Genomic DNA, 27,058 nt, shown 5'->3' on the forward strand with positions numbered 1-27,058 from the left:
AGAAGTAAGATAGAATAAGATAATGTAAACAAGAGGCTTTAGACACTCGGTTGTCTCTGCAGATGGTAGTTTGTTATGACTCTGTAAATATTGTTATGAGAAACTCATGTTCCAGTTTTTCCTTGTAAATTGCTCTGTATAACTGTGTAAGATGACGCGGTCCTAACGTGTCATCCCCTTAACCCTGTATGTCACTATAAGAAAGGCTTGCACTGTGCAATAAACAGAATTGGCTTTCGATCATAATGCTGCGTGGTCTGAGTCATTCTAAGGGGCCCTTATCAGGTAATCTACATATGCCTCAGGTGGTACACTAGGCCCCAGGCTTTGGCCTGCACTGACACTTACCCCCTGAAGGGGACACCTAACACTAACCTTCGGTCGAATGACTGGGGGGTGGAGCTAGAGGGGGAGCTATATGAACAGCTTTGCTGTGTGCTCTCTTTGCCACTTCCTGTTGGGAAGGAGAATATCCCACAAGTAAAGGATGAATCCGTGGACTCGATACATCACAAGAGAAAGTAATTTATCAGGTAAGCATAAATTCTGTTTTTGTTTCTGGTGTTCTTCAACAGCTCATTGGTCTTCACCATAGTGGAGTTTGGAGTGTGACTGTTTGAGATTGTGGACAGGTGTCTTTTATACTGATAAAAAGTTCAAACAGGTGCCATTAATACAGGTAATGAGTGGAGGACAGAGGAGGCTCTTAAAGAAGAAGATACAGGTCTGTGAGAGCCAGAAATCTTGCTTGTTTGTAGGTGACTAAATACTTATTTTCCACCATAATATGCAAATAAATTCTTTCCAAATCAGACGTGATTGCCTGGATTTGTTTCCACACTTTGTCTCTCATAGTTGAGGTATACATATGATGAAAATTACAGTCCTCTCTCATCTTCTTAAGTGGGAGAACTTGCACAATTGGTGGCTGACTAAATACTTTTTTGCCCCACTGTATGTGTGTGTGTGTGTGTGTGTGTATATATATATATATGTGTGTGTATGTGTGTTGTATTTTATGAACACACCTAACTTTAATATCAGACTGTTATTTCCATGGACATTATTGAATATTGAAATGCTAAGGGACATTTGTCTACAACATCAAGGATACAAAGGGTTAAATGCACACTGACCTACATTTACCAGCTTTTCCAGTTCAGAGGTGCCAAGACAAAGATAAGTGGAAACCAGTTGGAAATCTGATGAACCACTGTATGTAAACAATAGATCAGAAGGATACCACAGGATTCACTAAGACATTTTACAACCCTTACAATGTTTAGCATTTCAACACAGATGGCCTTTTCAGCACAGATGGTCTACAAGGCCCTGATTTTTTCTCTGTTCACCAATAGCCTGAGGAAGTGACTTCTACCCCCACTCATATAATAAAGTCATCTTGTCTCTGACTGAGGAATGTACAGCTGAGTGTGGGCTGGGCTGTGTGAAAGAATGAATGACTATATAAGTTAGTTGCCATTGTATGTAGGCTAGGCTAAGCTCTCTTCTCACTCACCTCTTCCCTTCCATTTCCCTCCCCTTCCCTTACATTAGTTAGTAACTTGTTTCTATGTAAATACTTATTTTCTGTATAATAAAAGAAATCATTTCATCAAGCAGCGTCCTGATTTCCTAAGCTAAAGGTAATATTAGTGAGGAAACAGTAACTAAACAGTTAGCAGATTCTACATTTGGCACCCCATACGGGACGTGGATAAATCACTAATTCCACGTTGGACTACAGCTGAATTTGCTAAACTAGAGTGCTAGAGCTGCAAGAATTCTTTGTGAATAGAGGCCGAACCCGACCTATCTGTGTGGGAAGTGTGCAGATCTACAAGAGACTGTGTAAAGAGAAAGCTGCAAGTACTGTAAGTATATGTTTCTTTGTGTTTATGATATGTCTCTGTATGCTACAGAAAAGTAAATGTATTAATTGTTTCTTGCTGAATTAAGTTTACTAAAATCTGAAAACAAGAGAGTAACCAGACATCTCTGAGGGTAAAGTGTAATAAGCATAGCCCAGTTTTACATGCAGCTCAAAAGGAGATCCCTCTAGGTCTAGATTTTAGGCTAATAATGCAAAAGGTTTGTTGATGTTAAATGCATACTTGTGATTGTGTACATCTGTACTGTGTATAGTGTGTTGTGTGATCTGGTGTGTACATCTATACTGTGTATAGTGTGTTGTGTGATTGGTGTGTACATCTGTACTGTGTATAGTGTTTTGTGTGATCAGTGTGTACATCTGTACTGTGTATAGTTAGTTGTGTGATCATTGTGTACATCTGTACTGTGTATAGTGTGTTGTGTGAATCTGGTGTGTGTGTGTTGTTAGTAAGAATGGAACTGGTTGAGAAATACATTAAAAAATATGCCTCTATCACATTTATTACTTGTGCAGAAGATCCATTGACACGTCAGTTTTATGATGTAATTAAACAATGTGAAAAGCACAATAATGAACTAAGTAGAAAACTGTTTCAGAAAGACATAGAAAAAAGAGAGCTAAGTAATTTACGGAGTATGTTTCTAAGAATAAAAGAGGTTGCTGAACAGAAAGAGTTGGAATGGAAGGCAGAAAGAACTGATATAGAACAGCTGGATAAACTTGGTCAATCTATTATGGCTGTTGCTAGTCACTCTGAAAAGAGATGTGAGTGTGATACACTGAGTGAAGAGGTAGACAAACTTACTAAACTGAATGCTGAGCTACAAGAGAGGCTTAATGAATGTGAAGTGAGGTGTGGAATGGGAGAGCAATTAGTAACATGTAGGGAAGAAAAGGAAATGCAGAGAGAGAATGTTATTGCATCACTTAAGGCAGACTTATGGGAGTCTGAATCACAGCTGTTAAATAAGGAACAATGTATCTAGTCTCTTAAAGCACATGGGATACAAGACAAATGCAACTGTTACAGGAGTAGTCTAGCACATGTGTGTCCTTTAGAAGTAGATGGTAATGAAAGCCGAACCATAGAACTAGATAGGCAAAACAATCCTGACAGTCCTTTGTTAATTTCTAACCAAGTTCCTATTCTAACTCCTCAAACATTAGTTAAAAAACAGCACACAGAATGCAGACAAAGCAATCCTCAATTACAGACTAACATAAATAATCATACTAGCTCTTGCTCCCTTACAATACAAGACCGTAATAATTTGTGCCGTATTTTAGGTCACTTTGACACCTCCACACCACCTGTAATCCTTTCTAATAAGTTAGAAGCTGTTACTACTCAGTATAATTTAGGCAACAGAGATGCCTGTGCTTTGCTCAGGGCCTGGTTGTCATCACAATTAACTGCACAGCTAAGGGCACCAGTAGGCACCCATAAAGGAGTGTCTCCTGATATTGATGCAAACTGGGGAAATTCAGGGGACAGATTAAAGGAATTACAGTATGTTATGTGTTGTCGTGATGCCAGAGGTACCAGTGCCATAGCAAATGCAAGTTTAAAGGAAGGAGATGACCCGGTTTGGTTTTGCACTGAGTTCTTTGCACTGTATAAGATAACTTATAACTGCCCTAACATGTCCCCAGATGATGCAGATTTTCTGTATTCTATGGCAAATAAATACACATTAATTGACTGTAGTACAAGAATTGCTCTTAGAAATGCAAGCTCCTATACCAACTTTGTTAACATTCTTAAAGACTGGTTTAAAGACTCAAAGCATAAGAATGCTACTCATAATAACATATCTATGCTAACTGAGTGTCAGGAAAAACAGAGATTTTTTAGACGTTTTAAATGTGGAAAGTTTGGACACATTATGAGGGCATGTATGACATCAATGAGAGATATCAGGAATAAAAATTACATTAGGGGGCAGAACAAAATATCATATTTAAGTAAGGAAGGTAAATACAGTAATATATTTGAAGGTGAACAGGAACAGAATATATCTCCTTTAACCAAGGCCGCCATCAGGTGGTGACAGGTGCGACTCCTGTCAGGGGCCCACCAATTTTGGCAGCCACCAGTGGGTACTACAGCAGAGTTGTAATTGAGCATGGGAAATGTTATTACAAGGAGTAAAGTATTAGCATTTGACAGGATTTCGGAGTGTGCACTAAACCACTATGCACAGTGTGAGACAGACTTGGCACTTTGTTTGTACAGTGTGTGCCTGAGTCAGACGGCAGATCACTTTAATTTGCAGAGGAGGTAGGACTTACTTAGCAATTTTTTTTTTATTTCTTTGTGCAATTTCGGATTGTAACTTCAGTGTGGTAGTAGTTGTATGGTGGGGCCAGGGGTCCATAAAAACACATTTTTTTTGCAGCAGTGTATTTATGATTATTTGACAATGCTGTAGAAATTCTATATTTAAAACCATGCAGAAATGTTTCCAAATCAATACACAAATGGTAGGTGCCCTTTTGGCAGATATGCATTTTTTTTTTATTTATATATAAAAGTTTGTTATTTGCAAGTATTGTTTGTCTGAAGAAGGAACTGTGATTTGTCCTGAAACATCACTTAAATAAAAATATTCACTACATCCTGATGGCTGAAGACCAGTGAGTGCTTATTGATTGAATATATATTAGATTCCAGTTTACTGCCCCTTTATGCAAGGACTTTCCAGATGCAAGGATGCATTTTATCTAAGATTTTTACATCTGCATAACATGTTATACTCTCAGACTAAGATTGCTCAGTGTTTGAAATGAGACAGGTTAACTTAAAACTGTTCAGTTTACACTACAGCTGACTTAATTTTGAAATACATACCAACAAGCCTAAATCCTGCATTTAACCAGAACAAATGGTATGAGTACCACAGCTTATGGTTCCACCAAGATCATATAGAGTACAGCATTTTCAAAATCCATAAGTACAGCTGACAGATGGGAACATTTGTACACTATATTTGAAGTGGTGCTCTTAGTTGGGGAAAAATCAAACAAACATATGTCAACCTTTTAAAAGTACTTTTCTTCATCTAGCCACCTACCCAGATCATTAATGTACAATTTTGAATTCACAGAATTATTTTTGTTTGCACATTTACAAATGTACAACAATCATTTCTGCATTTTTATTTTTATCATGCATGTCACACACTGTTGATTTAAGGGATGCAAGGTGCATAAATGTTTCCTCCTGTGAGTGTTTCTGTGGGTGTCTCTGTTTATGTCTTTGTGCTTTGGTTTGTGTCTCTATGAGTGTGTATGTATTTTTTTCTATGGGTCTCTCTGTAAGGGTGGGTGCATATGTCTTTGTGCATTTTCTGTGGATGTCTCTGAGGGTGTGTGCATATGTCTTTGAGCTTTTTCTATGAGTGTCACTGTGAGGTGTGTGTATGTTTGTCTGTGTATTTTCTCTGGATGCCTCTGTGAGGGTGGGTGTGTATGTCTGTGTTTTCTGTGGATGTCTCTGTGAGGGTGTGTGTGTATGTATGTATGTATGTGTTTTCTGTGGATGTCTTTGTGAGGGTGTGCGTTTTCTGTGGGTGTCTCTGTGAGGGTGTGTGTATGTCTTTCTGTGTTTTCTGTGAGGGTGTGTGTATGTCTTTGTGTGTTTTCTGAGGCTGTCTCTGTCAGTGTTTCCTTGGGTGTATGTGCAAGTTTGAGTTTGTGTGTGTGTGTTTATTGTCTGTTCCTTTTTAGGACATTTTGACCTTACAACTGATTATTCACATCTTTCTACAGACTTTGAGACTAATGAGACCTTTCCGGAAGTCACCAATCCACCATTTAACCTTTAAATTATTGTTTAGGCAGTTCAGGGCCCTTCCTTTCAGCCACTGCATGCTGTTGTCATCATTTAGTTGGCATCTTCCTTTAAAAAAAAAGATAATCAGAACTCCATATTTTGTTTTCTAAATCTCCTTTTTTTACAAAACTGTAGTTTACCTCATTACTTGTCAGGTCAATGTAAACAAGTGCTGAGCGTCTGTTTGGGTGTCTGTGTCTGAGTGTGTTTCTTTGCGTGTCTGCTAGAGTGTCTATATGTGAATCCTTATGTGTGAGTGTTTCAGTACATGAGTGTGTATGTGTATGTTACTACATTTACAACATTTCCAAGTTTAAATAGACACTTAAGAATAAAGTGCATATACATTTTAGTCACTTGGTCAAAAATTGCACATGTTAAAGGAGGGGGGGGGGGGGCCCTTATCAATGGTTAAGTCAGTCAATTGCTAGTGGCGCCCCTGCCTTTAACAAAGATTGAAGTCATAGAAGAAACTACTAAGAAAGAAAATAAATGTCAGTAAACTCCTTCTAAAAAAGACTCTCAGCAAAACTGCAAAGAGCCCCCATCTTAAAAAGAAGGGACAAATGTTCCATTTCAGATGCTTACATAAACTGGCCATTTTGGGCACTGTTTAATTATACACAATTGGCAATGCATCTATTGATATACAATTTAGGAGCTCAGCCTGTGTATATTGCCAATTGATTGCAGAAATCTGTCTCTACTCTCTACATTTTATTACCCTGTATTCCATGTATAGTGATGGTAGCATTTTACTTTAGGAAAGTAGAGATGTATTTTGTTTCATTTATTTACTTTGTATATATTTCTATATTAATGTTATGTTTTTTTAGGGCTATTACTTGAAGAGAAGTGAACTTTGTACAGTCTACTTCAAGAAATTAAGAGTTTTGTAATTGTTTATTTTTATTCACAGGTTGCTATTCATGAATAAAATGTTTATTGTATAAAGAAATGCATTTCCCCCTTTTTCTTAAAGACCACGTGGTACTTTATGACAAGCTCATCAGTTACATAAATGTAATATAGCCACAATGAATTGTTTGCAAACAATTGATCATAACCAATTTTTTTTTTTAAAGTCATGGTTTCAATGTGCACAAGTACTGTTTTATATGTCTATGTTCTTTTGTTTGTGTTACTTAAAGGGACATTAAACCCAAAACATTTCTTTCATGATTCAGACAGAGAATACAATTTTAAGCAACATTCCAATTTACTTTTATTATCTTTGATTCATTCTTTAGATATCCTTTGTTAAAGAAATAGCAATGCACATGGGTGAGCCAATCACATGAGGCATCTATGTGCAGGCACCAATCAGCAGCTACTGAGCCTATCTAGATATGCTTTTCAGGAAAGAATAGCAAGAGAATGAAGCAAATTAGATAATAGAAGTAAATTAGAAAGTTGTTTAAAATGGTATTCTCTATCTGAATCTTGAGAGAAAAATTTTGGGTTTAATTTCCCTTTAATGTCAAGAACTAACAATTCTGATTATTTACAGAAGCAACCTATACCATCGCCCAAAGAAGCACAAATCCTGTTCTGTTGAGAAGACTAGATATTTTAAATTGGATAATTTAATGCAAAATCCAAATTTAGTTATTTAAGAACGCTGTTATATTTAAAGAGAACAGCAACACGTTTTGTGTGACGTACTGTTTTTATGTTGTGTTTGTTCTGTGTCGTCTCTGTTTTATATGTGTAAAATGAATTATTGTTATTTTTGTAATATGGTTCCTTTTCTATCAAGGAACCAAACGGGGGATCCCTTCACTACCATTTTTTGAAATTTTAAGGACATTTTTTTTATTCACTACTATTTTTGTATTTTAAGGACATTTGTATTAAGCATATTTTTTTTATTTTTTTTGTTTCAAAGAGCTTTATTGATATAATTACAGGTTTACAATTTTCATAATAAAATATAGACAACCATATCAGAGATAAAATGACAATGTGCAAACCTACATATAATCCTTTGCTTAGCTCTCTTCTTTTATTCATTTTTCTTATTTTCTGTATTTAATATCTGCAATCTATTACAGTCTAATGTATTTAACAAGATAACCATTGTTGAAACAATTATATTCAGTACGCTCAGTGCAGTATCTAAAAAGTAGTAGTTGAAGAATGTAGAAGGGGGAATTAAAGATAAAAAACGAGAGAGAAGGAAAAATTAAAATTTATAATTTATATTTTAGAAGGGGAGTAGGGTGAGGAGGTAGGGTATCCTATATGGTTCCAGTCCAGACCGCCCAAATCATTTCATATGTATCTAGATTGTCTGTTTTAAGGTAGTGATACCTTTCTAAGGTGATGAGCTCCGAGACTTGTCTCTTCCAATCCTCTATGGATGGGATATTTTGTATTTTCCACTCTTTGGGAATGAGTTTTTTAGCTCCAGTGAGTATTATCAGAAGGAGTGCCATCCTGGCTGGATCCCCAATTTTAGGTAAGGAACAGAATAAGATACTATCTGGGATGTTTGGTATGTGTGTGTTCAATATATTAGAGATCAAAGAAAAAATTCTCTCCCAGAAGGTATGAAGTCTGGGGCATGACCACCATATATGTAGCAAGGATCCCTCCCCCCCACATCCCCTCCAGCAGGTGTTACTCAGAGAAGGGAACAATCTAACCGGAGTGAGGTACCAGCGACTCAGTAGTTTAAAGTGAATCTCGTGTATTTTAGCAGATACAGATGAGCGTTTTGTGAGCTCAAAAGCCTTTAGCCATGAATCAGAGTCAATCTCTTGTGTCAATTCTTTGTTCCACGCCAAAGTATATGAAGGGAGTTTTTTCTGATCTGTAGTGGAGGTTATTTTATATAAGAGGGATATTAGGTGTTTAGGCGTGTCAGAAAGAATGCAGATTTTTTCAAAAGATGTAAGTTCTCTGCCCATGTTGTTTCTATGCTTGTTGTGAGAGATGTAGTGAAGCAGTTGGTTGTAATTTAACCACGAGGAGAAAATTTCTGCATGAGTTTCAGCTAGTTGATTCTGAGTTTTAACAGTGTTACTATCCTTAAGGAATTTCATCGATCCCGTCCTAAGGCTATAGGGTTTTTTGATACGGGAGCTCAGTTTGTGGTATGGAAGGTCTGCATTCTCAATTATCGGTGTAAGTGGTGCGATTTTAGATGAGATATGAGTGCTTGTCGCCAGTGTTCTATCCCATTCCGCCAGTGTTTCTGCTGTTATAATATATTTATGTATATGTTTTGGTCTGTTTGGTGAAGGAGTCCAAGCTAGTGTGCCTACGTTATTCATTGAGAGTATTTGTCTATCCAGATGTAGCCAGGCTTTATCACTGCTATTGTGGGACCATTCTACTAATCTTTGTAAAAAAATCGCTATCCTATATGCAGGCAAATTAGGCAGCCCTAGACCCCCCCATCCCTTGGCATGTACATCGTTTTCTTTGGAATCCTAGGTCTAATATTAGCCCATATGAACTTCTCTATAGTGTTTTGTAGTTGGTGAATATACCTGTCTGGTAAAGGTATCGGTAACGCCTGAAGAACATAGAGAATCCTGGGAAGGACGTTCATCTTGAATACACCAATCCTTCCCAGCCAAGAAAGAGGCTTGTTTCTCCAACTTGATAGATCTTTTATAATATCATTTTTTAAGGGGGTATAGTTGTATTTAAATAGGTCTTGAACGCAGGGTGTCAAGTATATCCCTAAGTATTTAAGTTTGTGATGAGCTATCGTAATATGGAATTTGTCTTTTAAGGTCTGGATATGTTGGGCCTGGGTGGTTATATTCATTAATTCTGATTTGTTTAAGTTAAGGAGAAAGTTAGAAACCGCTCCAAAAGAATCCAATTCTCTTAAAAGCTCTGGTACAGAGGCTTCGGCTTCTGTCAAAGTGAAAAGGATATCGTCCGCATATAATGCTTGCTTACATTCCATATCCCCGATTACAACTCCTTTAATTTTATTGTTAATCCTGATCTTATGTGCCAAAACCTCTATAGAGATGGCAAATAGTAAAGGGGAAAGTGGGCAGCCCTGTCTTGTCCCGTTGCTAATATGAAATGTATTGGATAGCAGCCCGTTAACCCTGACTTTCGCGTTCGGTGCCAAATAAAGCGCCATTGACATATTTAGAAAGGCCTGTGGTATTCCCATCTCATACATAGCTCTACGCAAAAAAGACCAATCCACCCTATCAAAGGCCTTTTCGGCGTCTGTTGCGAACAAGACCATAGGGATATTTTTTACTTTCGCATGATTTATTATTTGTATGACCTTGGTGATATTGTCCCTTGCCTCTCTACCTGGGATAAACCCCACTTGATCATGGGCGATTAGATCCGGCAAATACCTATTTAACCTGGTTGCTAGAATTTTGGCTAATATTTTCATGTCTGAATTGATCAGAGAAATGGGTCTAAAATTGCCCGGGCATGTAGCCTGCTTGCCCGGCTTGGGCAAAACTGTTATATGTGCTTCCAAGAGAGACTCAGATATCGTTGGATCCTCTCGCAATTTGTTAAACAAATGCAGCATATATGGGGCCAAAACTCCTGAAATTTTTTTATAATATGTAGATGTGAGTCCGTCTGGGCCAGGGCTTTTCCCTGATGGAATGTCTTTAATTGCTTGTTGGAGTTCGTCGATGGATATGGGAGCGGACAAAAAATCAGCCGCTTGTGTGTTTACTTTTAGGAGGGTTAAATTTTTAAAGTAGTCATTCAGATTTTTATCTTGGGGAGAATCAACTCCTGAGTCTCTCGTCCCTAAATTATATAAGTGGCTATAGTAATTTTTAAATGTTTCAGCAATGGCAGGGCTATCTTTTGCCGTTTTACCTTCTGGTGTGTCAAGAGAGTGTACGTATGAATTTAGTTGTTTCCTTCTCAAGGTTCTAGCCAGTATTTTACCAGGTCTGTCTCCCCCTTCAAAGTAGAATTGTTTAAGGAAGAGGGCTTTGCGTTTTCTGTCAGATGTTGCTTGAGTGTAAGTCTGGTGTCGTTAAGTTCGGAGAATATCTTTTTGTCAGATGGGTTTTTCTTATGGGCTGATTCTAGCATGTTGATTTTTTGCAACAAATTATTATGTTTTTCCCTTGATATCCTATTTATTTTGGATTTATGTTTGATCAATAGTCCTCTGACTACTGTCTTATGAGCCTCCATTCTATCTGGCGGGATGAGGAAGTCTGTGAATTTAAAGAGAAATATTCTGCAAGGTGTTTTCGCACTGCTTCCAAAAATACTGTATCGTTCAATAGTGTATCGTCCAGCTTCCAGATTTTCTGAGAAATCGGGATGTCTGGCCAAAGCACTCTACAGTTGACCGGGGCATGGTCGGACCAGGTGATCAGCCCAATGTCACATTCACACGTGATAGAAAGACCCTGGGAGTCAGTGTATATATGGTCTATTCGGGTATAGCAGTTGTGTGGATTGGAGAAAAAGGTGTAGTCCCTGTCTAGGGGGTGTAATGTCCTCCAAGTGTCATGGAGTGTGAGGTTTTGCAGTATGTTTTTTATGACTTTTAATTTATTTTTAGTAGTACTGGATGTCCACTTTGAGGAATCTAAGTGTGGTTCAAGGGATAAATTGAAGTCTCCTGCCAAGAACAGCACTCCCTGAGAGTGGTCAAGAATCAAATTAGCGATTTTTTTGAAGAACCCAATGTGTGTTTGGTTAGGTGCATATATGTTAAGGAGTGTGATTTGGTGGCCATAGAGTGAACCGGTCAGTAGAATATATCTGCCTTCCGAGTCTTTTATAATGTGTTGTACTGTCACAGGTAGCGTTCTGTGAAACAGAATGCCAACTCTGGCTTTCTTATTGGGGCCTGAGGCAAAGTATGCCGTTGGGTATTGTGTATTGTACCACTTGGGTTCTTTTCCCTTCTGAAAATGGGTTTCTTGGAACATAAGAATGTGACTGTTGATTTTGTTCAATTCTCTAAATGCTATGGACCGTTTTCCGGGGTTATTTAGGCCTTTGGCATTGATTGTGGAGATTTGTATAGCGTGATCTTGGAATTTGCTAGATTTTGGCTGCATGTTGGTGTAGGGGGACAGGAGAGGAAGAAAAAAAAAAAAGGGGGGGAGGAGGAAAGTAAAGGGGGGAGGGTTACAAATTCTAGATGAAAGTAGGAAGAAGAAAGAAGTTACTGCAGAGTATTGACTAAATGTCAACACTTCACTTTTTATGCTTTCTTTAGGGTATAGGCTAGTCCAATCCTAGAACGTTCAGGACGAGCCAATGTTAACAAAGATTTTTAAACAGATTTAGTATGAATGCACAACAATTATAACAATAACAACAGATGCAACAAATGGGGTAGTACACCTGTGATAAGCAGACAATGGAAGATAACTTAATGCGATGTAAAATCTCAGGTTTGTCAGTGGAGATGGAAAGGGCAAGGGAAAGAGGTGGAGGAGGGGTAGGGAGAGAGAGGTCAGCAGGGGGGGCCAAAGGGGGGTTAAGAGTTAGGGGGGTGAGGCAGAGGAGTGGCATTATATGGGAGAGAAGGTAAATAATGAAAGGAAATGTAAGGTGAATGAGAAAAGGAGAGAGAGGGAGGATGGGAGGGAGGGAGGGAGGGTGGGATGGGGGGGAGGGGCAAAAAAAGAGATGAGGGAGGGCAGAAATCAGGGGTTTAGATTAATCAGAAGACACCACGGGCAGCCACGGTTGGATAACCTCTAATTTTACATAATTTTAGTAAACAGAACAATGGTAGTTTTAGGTATAAGGAATATTAGGGTGCATTGGTACCATCTCTCATTAGGTGCAATTAGAGTATATTCTTATACATTTTCATATAAATTCTTTTCAGGAACACAAACACAAAATAACTGATAAAGGAAAGGTAGCTTTCATATAACAGATTTAGACAGTCTATAGTCCAACATCTTCAGCTTATTCCATCCCCCTTCACAGGGGGAGGGAAAGCCAGTAACGTCCAATCTACACAATAGTCCCCTTGATTGATATTCACAAGATAGCAAACAACAATTGCAATGATTGGCATAAAAGGCAATATACTTATCTACTTCTCTGGGGAAGGAACCCCTGCAGCAGCCGCAGGTCTGGGTCTCTTCTCTTCGGGAGGATGAGATAGGGTCTCATCGTTGTTGGTCGGCATGGACAGTTCCTTAAAAAAACAGACGGTGATCGGTACCTGGCTTGTAAGTGATTGTCTTGCCATTGTGGTTGACAATTATTGATACTGGGAATCCCCACCTATATTGGATCTTATTTCTGCAGAGGTAAAAGGTGATATGTGAGAGTTTGCGTCATTTCTGAAGGGTGACTGGGGATAAATCCGTGAAAATTTGTATTTCTTCCCCCACGTGTGTGATGGGATGTTTAGCTCTGGCGCCTTTGAGAATCTCTTCCTTGTCCTTAAAGCTTAAAAACTTTACGATGATGTCTCTAGGAGGAGCTTTCGGAGGAGGCCTGGGTCTAAGAGCCCTGTGAGCCCTTTCAATAGGGACTTCTTTTGCTGAGGAGAGTCCTTGATTACCCTAAATAGGGCCTGTAAATATCCTTCAATGGCAGGGGGGTGAACTGTTTCAGATATGCCCCTAAATCTGAGGTTGTTGCGTCTGCAACGATTATCTAGGTCTTCCATTTTGTCTGTTAAAAAGATTTGTTCTGATTGGTTTTGTAATTCCTCCGATGTGTGCATAATTTATTCATTGATAGAGCTATGTTGGTTCTCTATGGCCATGACTCTATTATCTAGAGCGCTCAGATCTTTCCTGAGATCACCAAAAAGATTTCTCATTTCCATGAGTACGCTTTGAATGTCCTCTTTTGAAGATAAATGTTGGATGTCATTTTTCGTGAAAAATGAGGGTTGCGGGGTGTCAGTGCTGTTATTCTGAGCAGGTGTAGCCCCTTGTTTGCTGGACATACTTTCTTTAACAATGTCTGTCCTGGAGTCAATTGGTTTCAAATATTGGCTAAGAGAGCTAGATGGGTTATTTTTCCCAGACTTGTTTTGTTTCTTACACGGCATTACATTTAGGGTGGGCACTTAGAAGTATGTCTGTATGTCCTTTCATATAATATAGTTGTATCCTATACATGCATAAGTTCCTGGAAAGTATGCTGCAGTGTCTTCCTGTCCCAGACCAGGTTGAAGGCCTATCTCACAAAACAGAAAATATTCAGATAGTGAGGACTGCAACTGTGTAAACTGAGCCTGCTTTTCTTTCATGTAATTAGCAAGAGTCCATGAGCTAGTGACGTATGGGATATACATTCCTACCAGGAGGGGCAAAGTTTCCCAAACCTCAAAATGCCTATAAATACGCCCCTCACCACACCCACAAATCAGTTTTACAAACTTCGCCTCCTATGGAGGTGGTGAAGTAAGTTTGTGCTAGATTCTACGTTGATATGCGCTCCGCAGCAGGTTGGAGCCCGGTTTTCTTCTCAGCGTGCAGTGAATGTCAGAGGGATGTGAGGAGAGTATTGCCTATTTGAATTCAATGATCTCCTTCTACGGGGTCTATTTCATAGGTTCTCTGTTATCGGTCGTAGAGATTCATCTCTTACCTCCCTTTTCAGATCGACGATATACTCTTATTTATATACCATTACCTCTGCTGATTTTCGTTTCAGTACTGGTTTGGCTTTCTACAACATGTAGATGAGTGTCCTGGGGTAAGTAAGTCTTATTTTCTGTGACACTCTAAGCTATGGTTGGGCACTTTTATATAAAGTTCTAAATATATGTATTCAAACATTTATTTGCCTTGACTCAGGATGTTCAACATTCCTTATTTCAGACAGTCAGTTTCATATTTGGGATAATGCATATGAATAAATCAATTTTTTTCTTACCTTAAAATTTGACTTTTTCCCTGTGGGCTGTTAGGCTCGCGGGGGCTGAAAATGCTTCATTTTATTGCGTCATTCTTGGCGCAGACTTTTTTGGCGCAAAATTTTTTTTCTGTTTCCGGCGTCATACGTGTCGCCGGAAGTTGCGTCATTTTTGACGTTCTTTTGCGCCAAAAGTGTCGGCGTTCCGGATGTGGCGTCATTTTTGGCGCCAAAAGCATTTAGGTGCCAAATAATGTGGGCGTCATTTTTGGCGCTAAAAAAATATGGGCGTCACTATTGTCTCCACATTATTTAAGTCTCATTATTTATTGCTTCTGGTTGCTAGAAGCTTGTTCACTGGCATTTTTTCCCATTCCTGAAACTGTCATTTAAGGAATTTGATCAATTTTGCTTTATATGTTGTTTTTTCTATTACATATTGCAAGATGTCCCACGTTGAAACTGAGTCAGAGGATACTTCTGGAAAATCGCTGCCTGGTGCTGGAGCTACCAAAGCTAAGTGTATCTGCTGTAAACTTATGGTATCTGTTCCTCCAGCTGTTGTTTGTACTGTTTGTCATGACAAACTTGTTAATGCAGATAATATTTCCTTTAGTACTGTTACATTACCTGTTGCTGTTCCGTCAACATCTAATACTCAGAGTGTTCCTGATAACATAAGAGATTTTGTTTCTAAATCCATTAAGAAGGCTATGTCTGTTATTCCTCCTTCTAGTAAACGTAAAAAGTCTTTTAAAACTTCTCATTTTTCAGATGAATTTTTAAATGAACATCATCATTCTGATTCTGATAATGGTTCTTCTGGTTCAGAGGATTCTGTCTCAGAGGTTGATGCTGATAAATCTTCATATTTATTTAAAATGGAATTTATTCGTTCTTTACTTAAAGAAGTCCTAATTGCATTATAAATTGAGTATTCTGGTCCTCTTGATATTAAATCTAAACGTTTAGATAAGGTTTTTAAATCTCCTGTAGTTATTCCAGAAGTTTTTCCTGTCCCTAGTGCTATTTCTGAAGTAATTTCCAGGGAATGGAATAATTTGGGTAATTCATTTACTCCTTCTAAACGTTTTAAGCAATTATATCCTGTGCCATCTGACAGATTAGAGTTTTGGGACAAAATCCCTAAGGTTGATGGGGCTGTCTCTACTCTTGCTAAGCGTACTACTATTCCTACGGCAGATGGTACTTCCTTTAAGGATCCTTTAGATAGGAAAATTGAATCCTTTCTAAGAAAAGCTTACTTGTGTTCAGGTAATCTTCTTAGACCTGCTATATCTTTAGCGGATATTGCTGCAGCTTCAACTTTTTGGTTAGAAGCTTTAGCGCAACAAGTAACAGATCATAATTCTCATAGCATTATTATTCTTCTTCAACATGCTAATAATTTTATTTGTGATGCCATCTTTGATATCATTAGAGTTGATGTCAGGTATATGTCTCTAGCTATTTTAGCTAGAAGAGCTTTATGGCTTAAAACTTGGAATGCTGATATGTCTTCTAAGTCTACTCTGCTTTCCCTTTCTTTCCAGGGTAATAAATTGTTTGGTTCTCAGTTGGATTCTATTATCTCAACTGTTACTGGAGGGAAAGGAACTTTTTTACCACAGGATAAAAAATCTAGAGGTAAATTTAGGTCTAATAATCGTTTTCGTTCCTTTCGTCACAATAAGGAACAAAAGCCTGATCCTTCACCCACAGGAGCGGTATCAGTTTGGAAACCATCTCCAGTCTGGAATAAATCCAAGCCTTTTAGAAAATCAAAGCCAGCTCCTAAGTCCACATGAAGGTGCGGCCCTCATTCCAGCTCAGCTGGTAGGGGGCAGATTACGTTTTTTCAAAGAAATTTGGATCAATTCCGTTCACAATCTTTGGATTCAGAACATTGTTTCAGAAGGGTACAGAATTGGCTTCAAGATAAGGCCTCCTGCAAAGAGATTTTTTCTTTCCCGTGTCCCAGTGTCAAAGAATGCAGGAACTGTTTTTATTCTTTCATAAAAATCTCTGTTCCTTAGAGATTAGAGAAGGTTTGGGTGTTGGCTACGTGATCCTGAAGGAATCCCTTAGGAATACCTAGCACTTTTATATGTGCCGAGTGATTAGATTAGAGTGAACTAAATTCTGAGTAATTCACTCTAACTAATATGAGGCAGTATCACTTATAACAGTAGATCATCTAGATAGACTTAAGAGTAGAACGATAGACAAAACTCTTTAAATGATATGAATCACAGTGCAGATTAGTAATGGTAGTCACATAAAAGTCTGACCTGAATAAGAGTTCCAGAGAGAGTCAGCTTGTTTGCTATGAAGTCCTGGTAACTCCGGTACTGTTTCCTAAGAGAGAGCAGCAGGAGCGTGGCGAGCGGTCAGAGCTGACAGGCAGTGAGAAGTGCTGTCGGCTGTGTCTGATGACGTCACCGGCAGCGTGTACCGCACAGACACAGCAGAACACCGGAATCTTGTAGCTGTACCTTCTGGATAGGAGATGGTAAGGAGAAACAAATGAACAGGTTAGTAATAAGTTAGGACTCTTAGTAACAGGGAAGATTTAGGCTGTATGCAAAGGTTCTGAGGTTTCGGCTCAGAGAGGTTAAGAGTGCACACTGGTATGTAGTATACTCTTCAATTAAGCAGCATTGGTTCTAAGTAGGAGGTGCCTTAAATAGGAAATTGCTGAAGGGACAGGAAGGAAATATTAACCCTTACAGAGCCCCCCCTGTAAAGAACCACAGCGAGGGTCAAGGTCTGGGGCGGTCCGGGTTCCGCCGATGAAAGAGGGACACAAGGCGTGGAGCAGAAACATTGGAGGCAGGTTCCCAGGAATCCTCCTCATGTCCAAAATCCTTCCAATGAATAAGATAGAATAAAACCCCTCTGCGAATACGTGAATCCAAAATGCTATGTACCACAAATTCTTGATCTGAGGAAGGTATCGGAACAGGATCAGGAATAATAGGAGTTGATGTGGAAGGAGAACAAGGTTTCACCAATGATATGTGGAAAGTTGGATGAATCTTGAAGCTGGATGGGAGCTGTAGGGTAACAGTTGACGGATTATTGATCCGAAGTATGGGATAAGGACCAATAAACAGTTTCCCTAACTTTTTGCTAGGGTATGATAGTCTCAGATTTTTTGTGGAGAGCCAAACCTTTTGTCCCACAGTATATGCAGGACTGGTCCTATGACGGAGATTGTAATATTTGCTCTGATACGCTTGAGCTTGGAGTATGTTATCCTGGATAATAGGGAACAAACTGGAGATATCGTTGACTAGATCATTAACCATAGGACATGGTGTTTCGACTTTAGGTAGTAGCGTGAAACGAGGGTGTAAACCATAATTGATAAAGAAGGGAGAGAAACCAGTAGAGGCATTTTTGTTATTATTATACGCGAATTCTGCTAAAGGGAGAAATGGTGCCCATGACTCCTGCTGATCCGCACAGTAACATCTCAGATACTGCTCTAACCACTGGTTTACTCTCTCTGTTTGCCCGTTAGTCTGTGGATGGTAAGCGGTGGTTAATTTTTGTTCCATGTGCAGAGACTTACATAAGGATCTCCAGAATCTGGAGGTGAACTGGGTTCCACGATCACTGATAACTGTTAGAGGTATACCATGCAACCGGACAACATTTTGTATGAAAAGGTCACAAGTGATTTTGGAAGTAGGTAACGAGGTTACAGGGATAAAATGAGACATTTTTGAAAATAGATCTGTAACCACCATAATTGTGGTAAAATTGTTGGATATTGGTAGTTCAACAATGAAATCCATGGATACAGTCTGCCAAGGAGCAATGGGAACTGGCAAAGGTTGTAGAAGTCCAACAGGTAGTTGTCTAGAGGGTTTGGAGGTAGCACAGATGACACATTGATCCAGATGAACCTTGAGATCATCCCTTAAAGATGGCCACCAGTAAGTTCTAGTGAGTAGATCCATAGATTTATCCCTGCCCATATGCCCAGCCAAAGGGGATTGGTGTACTGAATTCAATATCTCCTTACGGAGGTTAAGAGGTACATACAGCTTATGGCCTTTCCGTAATACTCCAGTAGAGTCGGGTAGTAAGTCCTGATAAGGAACTGATGGGTCAGTTTCAAGAGCTTTTTTAAAAAGAGGTTCAAGACCTGTTAGAATCCCTACTATACAATCCCTGGGTATGATAGTAGTTGGAATGGTGGACTGAAGGGGTTTAGTGGCTTGCCTGGAAAGGGCGTCTGCCTTACCATTCCTGGTACCTGGTCTGTAAGTGATGATATAGTGGAAGCGAGAAAAATAGAGACTCCATCTCACTTGTCTGGAGGAAAGAGTACGGTTTGATTGCAGGTACTGCAGGTTTTTGTGATCCGTGTAAATAACTGTGGGTTGATTAGCACCTTCCAGTAGATGTCTCCAATGATCAAATGAACATTTTATAGCGAGCAGTTCTTTTTCTCCTACTGGATAATTCAACTCGGCAGGTTGTAGGACTCTGGAGAAGTATGCTACCGGATGTAAAGGATCCTTGAAGGATTTCCTCTGGGAGAGGATTGCCCCAATGGCAAAATCGGAAGCATCGACCTCTAGTATGAATTGCTTCTGCATATCCGGATACTGTAGGATGGGAGCTGAAGTGAATTGAGACTTGAGGTTGTCAAAGACAATCTGAGTCTGATGATTCCAGGCAAACGGCTGATTAAGTTTAGTGAGTTCAGTCAAAGGTTTCGTAAGAGCTGCGAACCCAGGTATAAACTTTCTATAATAATTAGAGAATCCTAGAAAGCGCTGTACATCTTTTTTTGTTTGGGGTGTAGGCCAATCTAGAATTGCCTGAACTTTGTCATTTTGCATCTTAATGCCTTTAGGGGAGATCTCATATCCAAGGAAGGATATATCTTGAGACTCAAATATGCATTTTTCCAGTTTAGCATATAGACTATTCTTCCTAAGTCTGGAAAGAATCTCCCTAACATGTACTCTATGTTGATCTAGGTCTTGTGAAAAAATGAGAATATCGTCCAAATAGACTACGACATACACATCCAAGATGTCTCTGAACAGGTCATTGATAAGGCATTGGAATGTTGCTGGAGCGTTGCATAATCCAAATGGCATCACTGTATATTCGAATAGACCGTATCTAGTTCGAAACGCAGTGAGCCATTCGTCTCCAGCTCTCATTCGTATCAGATTATAGGCACCACGGAGATCCAACTTGGTGAAAACCGTGGCTCCCCTCAATCTTTCTATCAATTCCGGAATTAAAGGGAGAGGGTACCTGTTTTTACGTGTACGCTTGTTCAATTCTCGGTAATCGATAATAGGTCTCAAAGTACCGTCTTTGTTTGTAACAAAGAACATCCCGGCTCCAGCAGGGGAAGTACTGGGTCTGATGAACCCTTTTCTAAGGTTGTCATCGATATAATTCTTTAAATGGTCCAGCTCTGGTTTAGAGAGCGGATAAATGTGGCCGTAAGGGATGGAGACCCCAGGAAGTAAGTCAATCGGGCAATCATAAGCCCTATGGGGAGGAAGAACCTCAGCTTCCTTTTTGTCGAACACATCGGCAAAATCTGCATACTGAGTGGGTAGAGTATTAACTTCAGTATGACATAAAATAGATGTGTCAGTGACAGATGAGGAGGTGTTAGGGATAGGAAAAGTTAAGCTCCGTTTATCCCAATTTATTACTGGTTTATGGGTACACAACCATTCCATACCGAGTATGATGTCAAAAATTGGGGAAGTTATAACATCAAATACACAAAAATTAGATACCAAATTATTAACAGTTACCTGAATAGGGTCAGTTTGGTGTAGCACAGGCCCAGAAGCAAGTAGAGACCCATCAATAACCTTCACGGAGACTGGATTGCTTTTACACACAAAAGGAATTTTATTGGATTTCACAAAACCTAGATGAATGAAATTTCTACATGAGCCTGTATCTACAATAGCTTCAGTGGATGTCTGGAAGTGGTCCCACTGTAAAAGAATTGGGATAGTGATATAAGTGCTTTTCATAGACTTTAACATATAAGAAGTATAAGGAGATAATAGCCTACCCTTCTTAGTTTTAGTTAGTATAGGGCAGTCCTTCACTTCATGGGATGGGGAGGCGCAGTACATGCATAGGCTGTGCATCTTTCTTCTGGCTTTTTCCTGTGTGGTAAGTGGCCCTTTCATGAAGCCTATATCCATAGGTTGAGGACTATCTTTCACCTGATAAGGTGGTGTAGGGAGGTAACTTTTGGAGCTTGTAGCTTTTTCATTCCTACGTTCTCTCAGGCGTCTATCGATATTGATTGTAAGCGTGAAAAATTCCTCCAGGGAATCAGGGATTCCAATTCGAGACAGTTCGTCTTTTATCTCTTCAGATAATCCCAAACGAAATTGTGTCTTGAGGGACACCTCATTCCAGCCTGAATCACGTGCTGAGATTTTAAATAGGGTGATATAATTCTCCACTGGATTTTTCCTTTGTTTAAGAGCCCTAAGAGAATTTTCGGCAGAGACCTGTTTGAAAGGGTCATCATAAAGTGCCGCCATTTGGTTGAAAAAACTAGATAGAGACCCCAGGACAGGGTCTTGGTTCTCATAGAATGAGTCAGCCCAAGCCCTGGGCTCGCCTCTTAAGTAGGAAATGACCGTAAGAACTCTGACCCTTTCGGTAGGATAGGTGCGTGGTTTTAGGTCAAATAACAGTAAGCATGAATTCCTGAATTCCCTGAAACGAGCTCTGTCTCCAGAGAATTTCTCAGGTGGGGAGACCAAGGGTTCAGGTGTTTGTTCTGGAGGATTTGGCTTGGGGGCCAGTACCTCCCTTAAACAGGCTTTTAAGGCCTGATTTTCAACTTGAAGCTCATGGAAGGAGCCTGACAGAGCATCTAGTCTGTCAGACAACACTTGCACTCTGTCAGCAAGTGGATCCGGTTCCATAGTGTTAAAGAAACAAAAATAAAATGTTATAATTCAGAACAGTATAACCCAAAATCTTCCTAATCAGTTTTTATGGCTGCTTAATTATGTCAAAGAATGCAGGAACTGTTTTTATTCTTTCATAAAAATCTCTGTTCCTTAGAGATTAGAGAAGGTTTGGGTGTTGGCTACGTGATCCTGAAGGAATCCCTTAGGAATACCTAGCACTTTTATATGTGCCGAGTGATTAGATTAGAGTGAACTAAATTCTGAGTAATTCACTCTAACTAATATGAGGCAGTATCACTTATAACAGTAGATCATCTAGATAGACTTAAGAGTAGAACGATAGACAAAACTCTTTAAATGATATGAATCACAGTGCAGATTAGTAATGGTAGTCACATAAAAGTCTGACCTGAATAAGAGTTCCAGAGAGAGTCAGCTTGTTTGCTATGAAGTCCTGGTAACTCCGGTACTGTTTCCTAAGAGAGAGCAGCAGGAGCGTGGCGAGCGGTCAGAGCTGACAGGCAGTGAGAAGTGCTGTCGGCTGTGTCTGATGACGTCACCGGCAGCGTGTACCGCACAGACACAGCAGAACACCGGAATCTTGTAGCTGTACCTTCTGGATAGGAGATGGTAAGGAGAAACAAATGAACAGGTTAGTAATAAGTTAGGACTCTTAGTAACAGGGAAGATTTAGGCTGTATGCAAAGGTTCTGAGGTTTCGGCTCAGAGAGGTTAAGAGTGCACACTGGTATGTAGTATACTCTTCAATTAAGCAGCATTGGTTCTAAGTAGGAGGTGCCTTAAATAGGAAATTGCTGAAGGGACAGGAAGGAAATATTAACCCTTACACCCAGTAAACCCAGCAAAGGCTCAAGCATTTCTGAAATGTGTTTCAGATCTAGAGTTGGCTGGAGTAATTATGCCAGTTCCAGTTCTGGAACAGGGACTGGGGTTTTATTCAAATCTCTTCATTGTACCAAAGAAGGAGAATTCCTTCAGACCAGTTCTGGATCTAAAAATATTGAATCGTTATGTAAGGATACCAACATTCAAAATGGTAACTGTAAGGACTATCCTGCCTTTTGTTCAGCAAGGGCATTATATGTCTACAATAGATTTACAGGATGCATATCTGCATATTCCGATTCATCCAGATCACTATCAGTTTCTGAGATTCTCTTTCCTAGACAAGCATTACCAGTTTGTGGCTCTGCCGTTTGGCCTAGCTACAGCTCCAAGAATTTTTACGAAGGTTCTCGGTGCCCTTCTGTCTGTAATCAGAGAACAGGGTATTGTGGTATTTCCTTATTTGGACGATATCTTGGTACTTGCTCAGTCTTCACATTTAGCAGAATCTCATACGAATCGACTTGTGTTGTTTCTTCAACATCATGGTTGGAGGATCAATTTACCAAAAAGTTCATTGATTCCTCAGACACAGGTAACCTTTTTAGGTTTCCAGATAGATTCAGTGTCCATGACTCTATCTTTGACAGACAAGAGACGTCTAAAATTGATATCAGCTTGTCGAAACCTTCAGTCACAATCATTCCCTTTGGTAGCCTTATGCATGGAAATTCTAGGTCTTATGACTGCTGCATCGGACGCGATCCCCTTTGCTCGTTTTCACATGCGGCCTCTTCAGCTTTGTATGCTGAACCAGTGGTGCAGGGATTACACAAAGATATCTCAATTAATATCTTTAAAACCGATTGTATGACACTCTCTGACGTGGTGGACAGATCACCATCGTTTAGTTCAGGGGGCTTCTTTTGTTCTTCCGACCTGGACTGTAATTTCAACAGATGCAAGTCTTACAGGTTGGGGAGCTGTGTGGGGGTCTCTGACAGCACAAGGGGTTTAGGAATCTCAGGAGGTGAGATTACCGATCAATATTTTGGAACTCCGTGCAATTTTCAGAGCTCTTCAGTCTTGGCCTCTTCTAAAGAGAGAATCGTTCATTTGTTTTCAGACAGACAATGTCACAATTGTGGCATACATCAATCATCAAGGAGGGACTCACAGTCCTCTGGCTATGAAAGAAGTATCTCGAATTCTGGTATGGGCGGAATCCAGCTCCTGTCTAGTTTCTGCGGTTCATATCCCAGGTATAGACAATTGGGAAGCGGATTATCTCAGTCGCCAAACGTTACATCCGGGCGAATGGTCTCTTCACCCAGAGGTATTTCTTCAGATTGTTCAAATGTGGGGACTTCCAGAAATAGATTTGATGGCCTCTCATCTAAACAAGAAACTTCCCAGGTATCTGTCCAGATCCAGGGATCCTCAAGCGGTAGCAGTGGATGCATTGTCACTTCCTTGGAAGTATCATCCTGCCTATATCTTTCCGCCTCTAGTTCTTCTTCCAAGAGTAATCTCCAAGATTCTGAAGGAATGCTCGTTTGTTCTGCTGGTAGCTCCAGCATGGCCTCACAGGTTTTGGTAGGCGGATCTTGTCCGGATGGCCTCTTGCCAACCGTGGACTCTTCCGTTAAGGCCAGACCTTCTGTCGCAAGGTCCTTTTTTCCATCAGGATCTCAAATCCTTAAATTTAAAGGTATGGAGATTGAACGCTTGATTCTTAGTCAAAGAGGTTTCTCTGACTCTGTGATTAATACTATGTTACAGACTCGTAAATCTGTATCTAGGGAGATAAATTATAGAGTCTGGAAGACTTATATATCTTGGTGTCTTTCTCATAATTTTTCCTGGCATTCTTTTAGAATTCCGAGAATTTTACAGTTTCTTCAGGATGGTTTGGATAAAGGTTTGTCTGCAAGTTCCTTGAAAGGACAAATCTCTGCTCTTTCTGTTCTTTTTCACAAAAAGATTGCTAATCTTCCTGATATTCATTGTTTTGTACAAGCTTTGGTTCGTATAAAACCTGTCATTAAATCAATTTCTCCTCCTTGGAGTTTGAATTTGGTTCTGAGGTCTCTTCAAGCTCCTCCGTTTGAACCTATGCATTCATTGGACATTAAATTACTTTCTTGGAAAGTTTTGTTCCTTTTGGCCATCTCTTCTGCCAGAAGAGTTTCTGAATTATCTGCTCTTTCTTGTGAGTCTCCTTTTCTGATTTTTCACCAGGATAAGGCGGTGTTGCGAACTTCTTTTAAATTTTTACCTAAGGTTGTGAATTCCAACAACATTAGTAGAGAAATTGTGGTTCCTTCATTATGTCCTAATCCTAAGAATTCTAAGGAGAAATCATTGCATTCTTTGGATGTAGTTAGAGCTTTGAAATATTATGTTGAAGCTACTAAGAATTTCCGAAAGACTTCTAGTCTATTTGTTATCTTTTCCGGTTCTAGGAAAGGTCAGAAGGCCTCTGCCATTTCTTTGGCATCTTGGTTGAAATCTTTAATTCATCATGCTTATGTCGAGTCGGGTAAAACTCCGCCTCAAAGGATTACAGCTCATTCTACTAGGTCAGTTTCTACTTCCTGGGCGTTTAGGAATGAAGCTTCGGTTGATCAGATTTGCAAAGCAGCAACTTGGTCTTCTTTGCATACTTTTACTAAATTCTACCATTTTGATGTGTTTTCTTCTTCTGAAGCTGTCTTTGGTAGAAAAGTACTTCAGGCAGCTGTTTCAGTTTGAATCTTCTGCTTATATTTTCAGTTTTTTTCTTTATAAGATTTAAACTTTATTTTTGGGTGTGGATTTTTTTCAGCGGAATTGGCTGTCTTTATTTTATCCCTCCCTCTCTAGTGACTCTTGCGTGGAAGATCCACATCTTGGGTAGTCATTATCCCATACGTCACTAGCTCATGGACTCTTGCTAATTACATGAAAGAAAACATAATTTATGTAAGAACTTACCTGATAAATTCATTTCTTTCATATTAGCAAGAGTCCATGAGGCCCACCCTTTTTTTGTGGTGGTTATGATTTTTTTGTATAAAGCACAATTATTCCAATTCCTTATATTTATGCTTCGCACTTTTTTCTTATCACCCCACTTCTTGGCTATTCGTTAAACTGATTTGTGGGTGTGGTGAGGGGTGTATTTATAGGCATTTTGAGGTTTGGGAAACTTTGCCCCTCCTGGTAGGAATGTATATCCCATACGTCACTAGCTCATGGACTCTTGCTAATATGAAAGAAATGAATTTATCAGGTAAGTTCTTACATAAATTATGTTTTTCTTTAATAAGGCCAATAAGTTGTTAGGGATATTCCCTGAGGCCTTTAAGTTTAGGGCCTATATGCAGTCTGTACTGATGGCGTATTATAGATTAAGGGAGGGTATATTTTTCTTTGCCTGCGTCCTGATGCCACTTGCCCTTAAACTCCAATAAAGTGCCCCAATTCTTGTATGCCTCTGGATGTTAGAGGTCTGTGTGGTGAGTACTGAGTGCTTACCCCAGTCTGAGACCTGCGTGGCTTACAACCTACAGCGTGGTGATAAAGCCGTTTATGGCCTTTTGCGTTGTATTCTTTTTCCTCCTCCTAACCCCCGCTCTCTGCCCGTTACCTCTCTCTTACCGGGCACTGATCTGTAAGTTCAAGGGGAATTGATGGGGTTCAGTGGTTTGCGTGTGTGAGGATGAGCTCCGGACGGAGCTGCCGCCATGCACAATCTCCCCTGTGCAACGTATGTGACAGGCTGCCTGTTGCGCTGTGAGTCCGTTCGTCGGATCTGCTCCTACTGTCTCTGGTATGCTCTGGTCACTGCCTGGGATGTCCCCCAACTTCAGGAAGGAATGGAAGGGTTTAGATCTGGGATTAAGTTATGAATGCTTACACGGGTATGAGGAGCCCTCTTAACTTGCGGCCATCTCCCTGCGTGGCCAGACTCCGCGCCCCATATTTTTATTTTTTTATCTCTTTTTGCCTTTTTATCACAATAGGTAGAATTTTTTTTAAATGCTTCCGTATTAGTTTTTTTGTTTTAAATCTGTTTTGCCACACTGGGCAATGTTTTTCAGTATTTTTTTTCATAAGCCAGTTATGTTTAAATAGTATAACATTGTCTACTTATAGGTCTCTAAGTGCTGACCAGTAGATTATAAGACTGTGTGCATGTCTTGAAGCAGATAATGATACTATGATTTAATGTTAAAGAAAGTAATATACATGTTTTGTTTATGACCTCAGATAGCAGGCGTTCTGTATTAAAAAATTATAATCTGTCACAAATATATAACATTCAAATCTCACAATATGCCAGAAAATAATTTGCAAAGTTTGAGCACTACTCCTAGTAGCAGTCATAAAGATTGTGTGTGATATGTAACAATTAATTTGTATCATAAGTATAATTATTCTAAATATGCTGATGATTTTATATACATCTCAGATTATTGTTAATTCTAACCAGGAAAAATATATATTGTATTTGTAAAATTGATTTAATCATCCTATTCATAATGTGATTGATAGAATGTGCTACACATTGTAAGGGAATTGTATTTTAATATTTAGTTCATATTTAGAGTATGGATGTGAATGAATGGTTTTATTTCAGGTTGCCTCATTCACAGAAGAAACTATAAAGTGAGCAGATTCTACATTATGATCATAAGTGATTTAATGATCAAAGAGGGGAATGTATTTTATGAACACACCTAACTTTAA

The sequence above is a fragment of the Bombina bombina genome, chromosome 2, assembly GCF_027579735.1.
Source record: "Bombina bombina isolate aBomBom1 chromosome 2, aBomBom1.pri, whole genome shotgun sequence".
In the NCBI taxonomy this organism is placed as follows: domain Eukaryota; kingdom Metazoa; phylum Chordata; class Amphibia; order Anura; family Bombinatoridae; genus Bombina; species Bombina bombina.